This window comes from Geotrypetes seraphini, chromosome 3 (genome assembly GCF_902459505.1).
Source record: "Geotrypetes seraphini chromosome 3, aGeoSer1.1, whole genome shotgun sequence".
NCBI lineage: Eukaryota > Metazoa > Chordata > Amphibia > Gymnophiona > Dermophiidae > Geotrypetes > Geotrypetes seraphini.
In genome coordinates, this window is record NC_047086.1 from 272,679,266 (window position 1) to 272,685,265 (window position 6,000).

The 6,000-nt window shown below is 43.1% G+C and overlaps 1 protein-coding gene across 1 annotated transcript in view; it reads right to left on the reverse strand.

Annotated features, from left to right (window-relative positions):
* The window catches only part of NANP (N-acetylneuraminic acid phosphatase), a 100,206-nt gene extending 94,552 nt beyond the window's left edge, over nt 1-5,654 (reverse strand). Inside the window, exon 1 of the mRNA XM_033935528.1 lies at nt 5,423-5,654. The gene's annotated coding sequence lies outside the window, so the exon portion shown is untranslated. The remainder of the gene's footprint in view (nt 1-5,422) is intronic.
* Between the last annotated feature and the right edge of the window lie 346 nt (nt 5,655-6,000).

Sequence of the window (6,000 nt, forward strand, 5' to 3'; positions counted from 1 at the left end):
GGGAGAATTGGCTCCAGGATGCACCGGGGAGGGGAAGGAACACCATTTTGAAGAGGCAGGCCTGCTGGTCAGAGGGTTTAGGCACCCTAACAGCTGGCCATTGTGAATAAGGGGGGCGGGTCATAGGAGGCATGGGGGTGGGGGTTGTTGGGGGTATGACGTAAGCAGCAGAAGGGAGTGGGCATCCCTCCTGCTGCCGGGGGTTGCTTGACTGCTCAGACCTGATGGAAAATTTTGCCTAGAGTGCTGCTTTAAATGCCATGTTTCCCAGAAAATAAGACAGTGTCATATTAATTTTGGGTCCAAAAAACGCTCTAGGGCTTATTTTCGGAGGATGTCTTATTTTTTTCATGTACAATGATCATAATAATAATAATAATTTTATTTTGTATACCGCCATACCCAGAGAGTTCTAGGCGGTTCACAGCAATTAATTAAGATTACAAACGATGAGATCATTGGAATTAACATTTTAGGAATGTAGAGGTCATTGAAGTTGATAGGAATATACAAGAATGTACAAGGAATATACAAGAATATACAAGAAATATACAAGAATATACAGGAATATACAAGAATGTACAATAGGAAGGTAATATTTTATTTTCAGGAATATATCGGTCATTGAAGTTAATAGGTTTGGAGTGTACGATAAGAGAGAAGGAGGTGGTTCACCTGTATTGATGGGAATTGAGGAGGTGTGAGGGTGTATTAAGGGTTCTGTCCCTGGAATAAGTGAGTTTTGAGGTTTTTTCTGAAGTCAAGGTAGGTGGGGGTGTCGAGTACAATTTGGGCTAGCCATGAGTTTAGTTTAGCTGCCTGGAAGGAGAAGGTTTTGTCAAGGAATCTTTTGAGATGACATAATTTTAGGGAGGGGAAGGCGAACAGATGAATTCTGCGAGAGTTCTTATTGTTGTGATTTAGCTTGAAGTGAGGGTTGAGGTAGCTTGGGGATAGGCCAAATACAATTTTGTAGCAGAGGCATGCGAACTTGAATATGGCTCTGGATTCAAATGGCAGCCAGTGCAGTTTATGGTAGAAAGGGGTGATGTGTTCCCTTTTGTTTAAGTACAGTTTTATAAGGCAGTAAATATCTATTATACTAAGGTTAATCACAAAAGTCAAAAATAAGAGACCTTAGATATAAATACAGTTTATCCCGTTTAGGACCTCAGAGGTGCTAACTGTGAGAAAGTTTCATTCACAGATTACAAGCACAGAAGTCTTCATCGGTCATAATTTTTTATATAATTATATTTTTTCTATAAGTTTCGATTATAGTACTTCATTTAATAAATAGATTTTTGAAAAAAAGGACTCATCTCTTTGTTAAAGAAGCAACCCCTGCTATGCTTCTTTAACAAAGAGATGAGTACTTTTTTTCAAAAATCTATTTATTAAATGAAGTACTATAATCGAAACTTATAGAAAAAATATATTTATATAAAAAATTATGACCGATGAAGACTTCTGTGCTTGTAATCTGTGAATGAAACTTTCTCACAGTTAGCACCGCTGAGGTCCTAAACGGGATAAACTGTATTTATATCTAAGGTCCCTTTTGTTTAAGCCAAACATAAGGCGGACGGCGGTGTTCTGAATCAGTTTTAGTCTCCTGGTGGTTTTCTTCATGGAGCCTAGATAAATGATGTTGCAGTAATCCAGGATGCTGAGAATGGAGGATTGTACTAACAGACGGAATGAGTTGTCATCGAAGTATTTTTTTATGGTGCGGAGTTTCCAGAGCACCGAGAAGCTTTTCCTGACGGTAAGATCAGTGTGTTTCTCAAGGGATAGGTGTTTGTCCAAGGTGACTCCCAGTATTTTTAGGGTTTATTCTAGGGGGAAATCCGATCCATTCACTTGAATTGAGGTTTCTTTGATTTTGTCGTTGGGGGTGGCCAGGAAGAATTTAGTTTGTCAGAGTTTAGTTTTAATTTATAGGAAACAGGCACGAAGTGTGAGATAATAAAATTTGCGGACGATACAAAACTATTTAGTGGAGCTGGGACTAAAGAGGAATGCGAAGAATTGCAAAGGGACTTGAACAAACTGGGGGAATGGGCGGCGAGATGCAAGATGAAGTTCAACGTTGAGAAATGTAAAGTATTGCATGTGGGAAACAGAAACCCGAGGTACAACTATACGATGGGAGGGATATTATTGAATGAGAGTAACCAAGAAAGGGACAGATTCTTCAAACTTTCGAAAAATAAAAGAACAAGAGGACACTTGGAAAAGTTGAAAGGGGACAGATTCAAAACGAATGCTAGGAAGTTCTTCTTTACCCAACGAGTGGTGGACACCTGGAATGCGCTTCCAGAGGGCGTAATAGGGCAGGGTACAGTACAGGGGTTTAAGAAAGGAATGGACAATTTCCTGCTGGAAAAGGGGATAGAGGGGTATAAATAGAGGATTACTGCACAGGTCCTGGACCTGTTGGGCTGCCGCGTGAGCGGACTGCTGGGCATGATGGACCTCAGGTCTGACCCAGCAGAGGCATTGCTTATGTTCTTATGTTCTTAGGATAACATCCAGAGTTCTATCTGCCTGAGTATGTGTGATATAGAGTTAAGCAGCTCTAGAGTGAAACTGGAAAGCGGGATGACTATTGTGATGTCATCTGCATAAATGAAGAATTTGAGCTTGAAGCTTTGCAGGAGGTTTCCCAGGGAGACGAGATAGACGTTGAACAGGGTGGGGGATAGGGGTGAGCCCTGGGGAACCCCACAGGAATTGTCCCAGCTGTGGGAGAAAGAGTCGTTCTTGATCACCCTGTAAGATCTATTTCTTAGGAACCCGTGGAACCAGTTGAGAACCTGGCCAGAGATGCCGATGTGTGCAAAGCAGTCTAGGAGAATAGTGTGGTCGACTAGGTCGAAAGCACTGCTTAGGTCAAGTTGCAAGATTAGGGCGCTGGAACCCTGGCTGAATAGTGAGTGTAGGTGATCGAATAGAGAGGCTATGATAGTTTCAGTGCTATGACCAGAACAAAAGCCCGATTGGTTGTCGTGTAAGATGTCGAATTTGTCCAGATATGTGGTGAGTTTGGATTTATCGCCCCTTCTGTTATTTTGGCTGGCCTAGAACATCCTCTCCGACGTTAGAATTGACGTTGGGTGGCGAGAGTTGGTCGGCTCCGCGGGGAAGAGAAGCAGGGCGAACTCGGCGCTGGCCTGTTCCCGATGGCGGCAGTGGCAGCCTATTCCCCAGTGGCGGTGGCAGCATTTTCCCAATGGTTGTGGCATAGGGGAGGGCAGGGAGAAAGAAAGAAAGAAAGGGGGCAGGGTGAAACAAAGAAAAATGGGGCACGGAAAGAGAGAGAGAGAAAGACAGACATACAGAACGAAAGAGGGTGTGGAGAGAGAAAGAAGGGGGCAGGGTGAGAGAGAGAAAAACAGACATACAGAAAGAAAGGGGGTATGGAGAGAGAGAAAAAGAAAGAAGGGGCAGGGTGAAACAAAGAAAATGTTTGGGGAGGGAATGAGGTCTGGAGGAGAGGAAGCATACAGGAGGCTGAAAGAAGGGAAGAAATATTGGATGCACAGTCAGAAGAATAAAGTGCAACCAGAGACTGATGAAATTACCAAAGGTAGGAAAAATGGTTTTATTTTCAATTTAGTGATCAAAATGTGTCTGCTTTGAGAATTTATATATGCTGTCTATATTTTGCACTATGGTTTTACTAAACCGCAATAGCGTTTTTTAGCGCAGGGAGCCTATGAGCGTTGAGAGCAGTGTGGGGCATTCAGCGCAGCTCCCTGCGCTAAAAACCGCTATCGCGTTTTAGTAAAAAGGGAGGGGAATATTTGTCTATTTTTGTATAGTTGTTACTGAGGTGACATTGCATAAAGTCATCTGCCTTGACCTCTTTGAAAACCCGCGGAATATAAATGATAATTAACATTTTCTCTGCGTACAGTGTGCTTTGTGTTTTTTAAATTTTATTGTTGGTAGATCATTTTGACTTGGCCACAAAGGTAAGGGGGAGGGAGGGAGGGGAACTGCTGAAAGACATCTAGTAATCCTTGAAGGCTTGACTGTGCAAGGAATTATTTTTGTAAAATCATGTTTTGTTATGTGACTGGCATTATTTAGACTTTAATTTCTATGAATGAATAGAATGAAAATGATATAAATTACCTGCTTGTTTTTATGTGCGTGTGCTGAAGGAAAGTGGAGAGCGAGTGGGCTGAGGACGCTGAAGGGAAATGGGGAAGAGAGAATGGGGAGAAGACGCTGATTTATAAATTGACAATTGTACAGAATATTGTTTCTTTTTTATATTCATCCATAGCTGCATGTTAATGATGGGTTCATATGCACTTATTTATCATCATAACATATACATCATCATTAACATGCAGCTGTGGATGTGTAAGGACAGGCTGAGGAGGATGGATGGGAAGGAAGGAAGGTGCACATATCAACATATCGTACATTTTTAACATGCATGATGCAGCTATAGGCAAGCAGAGGAGGATGGGATCATACAGATGTGTATGTTCAGATATGCGCTCAGATGTGTAGTTTTTTCTGATATATTTATTAAGCTTACAGTATTTATAAAAACACATTTAATACTTGTTACAAAAAATATTGTGCAATTGTGATCTACTTCTGGCCTACAAAGGTCAAAAGAAATCCTTAACTGAGATTTTACATTCAAAAGTGAATTATAGCTACTAGCACTATTATTTATTAGTTATTTATTATGCAGATGTTTGTTATTAGTTCAGTATTAGACATATGTTAGTTTAGAATAGATAGGTATAGATTAGTTTAGTTTAGGTTAGGTTAGGGCCCTGCTGACAGAGTCTACCTTGACGTGGTTGCAGGCTTACAAATCTTTTGGTCAAAGAGTGCTGCGACAGAGAAAAGTATGTGTGTATTCGGCCCATGGAAGAAGGGGGGGGGGGGGGGGGAGGGGTGCGTGGGGGGGCCCAATAGGATTGCTCAGTAAGGGGCCCAGAAATTTCTGATGGCGGCCCTGCCACAGCTAGGAAGTGATGTCAGAGGAGAGCCCACACAGGTACGACAGCAGGTTGGGGGTTGCTGTGCCAGGAATGTTACAAAGATATGGCGGAAGGGAGGCGACGCGAAGGAGTTGGGAGGAGCAAGGAAGATTTGTGTAAGGGGGGAGAGAGCGCCTCTCATCCTCGCTAGCCACTGTTTGAATGAAAAGAGTTTTAGTCAGCCAGGAAGCTCGGGAAAGACAGCGGGTGAGCCCTTTTGAGAATTGGCCGGTTAGCAATCATCATTAAAGGAACAGTGGGTTCTGAGAATCTTCCCCCTAGAGATAACATGTTACATGCATTCGACTACCCTCTTCACACAGATTCGGAGACTAGTCTTCACTCCCCATCTGTCCTCCCTCTGTTCCCGGTCCGCGATCCACCCCAACCTTCCTTCAAACTCGTACCTGAAGACGCCCACCACTAATCCACGACTTTCTTTCTCCAGTACACCGTTACCCCAGACGCAGCTTCCTGTTTCTGTAAAGGCATGATGACGTATCCGGGGGAGAGATGTTGTGTCAGAGAAGAGCAGAACCGCCTCCTCCTTGTGCCTTTAATAGTTCAGCGCAGCCGTACTTGCTCTTTGCTCGTGCTAATACGTTAAGGTTCACAATGAACACGGGTCCGCAGCATCTGAGGTTAGAAGGTGGCTAAACGCATGCGCCAGTATATCAGGTGACTTCTGCTGTTCTATGTAAGTGCGAGCCTTGCTGCATCAGCCCGGGCAGAAAGGAAGGCAACATGGTAAAAAAAACAGGATTTGCAGGATTCTCAGGATCTCCAGGATCCTTAAGAATGGAATGCTCATTTTTTAATGACAGCAACAGGCTGTCTTTCAGTGGGGAATTTCTTTCTAAAGTCCCGCCCCCTATGATGCAGTTCTATTCTTCTGTGGGTGGGCTTGGCAGAAGACAATGATGTCAGCAAAAGGGAAAGGGACTTCCTGAAGAATGACAGAAAATCAGACAACACAGTTGGTGCA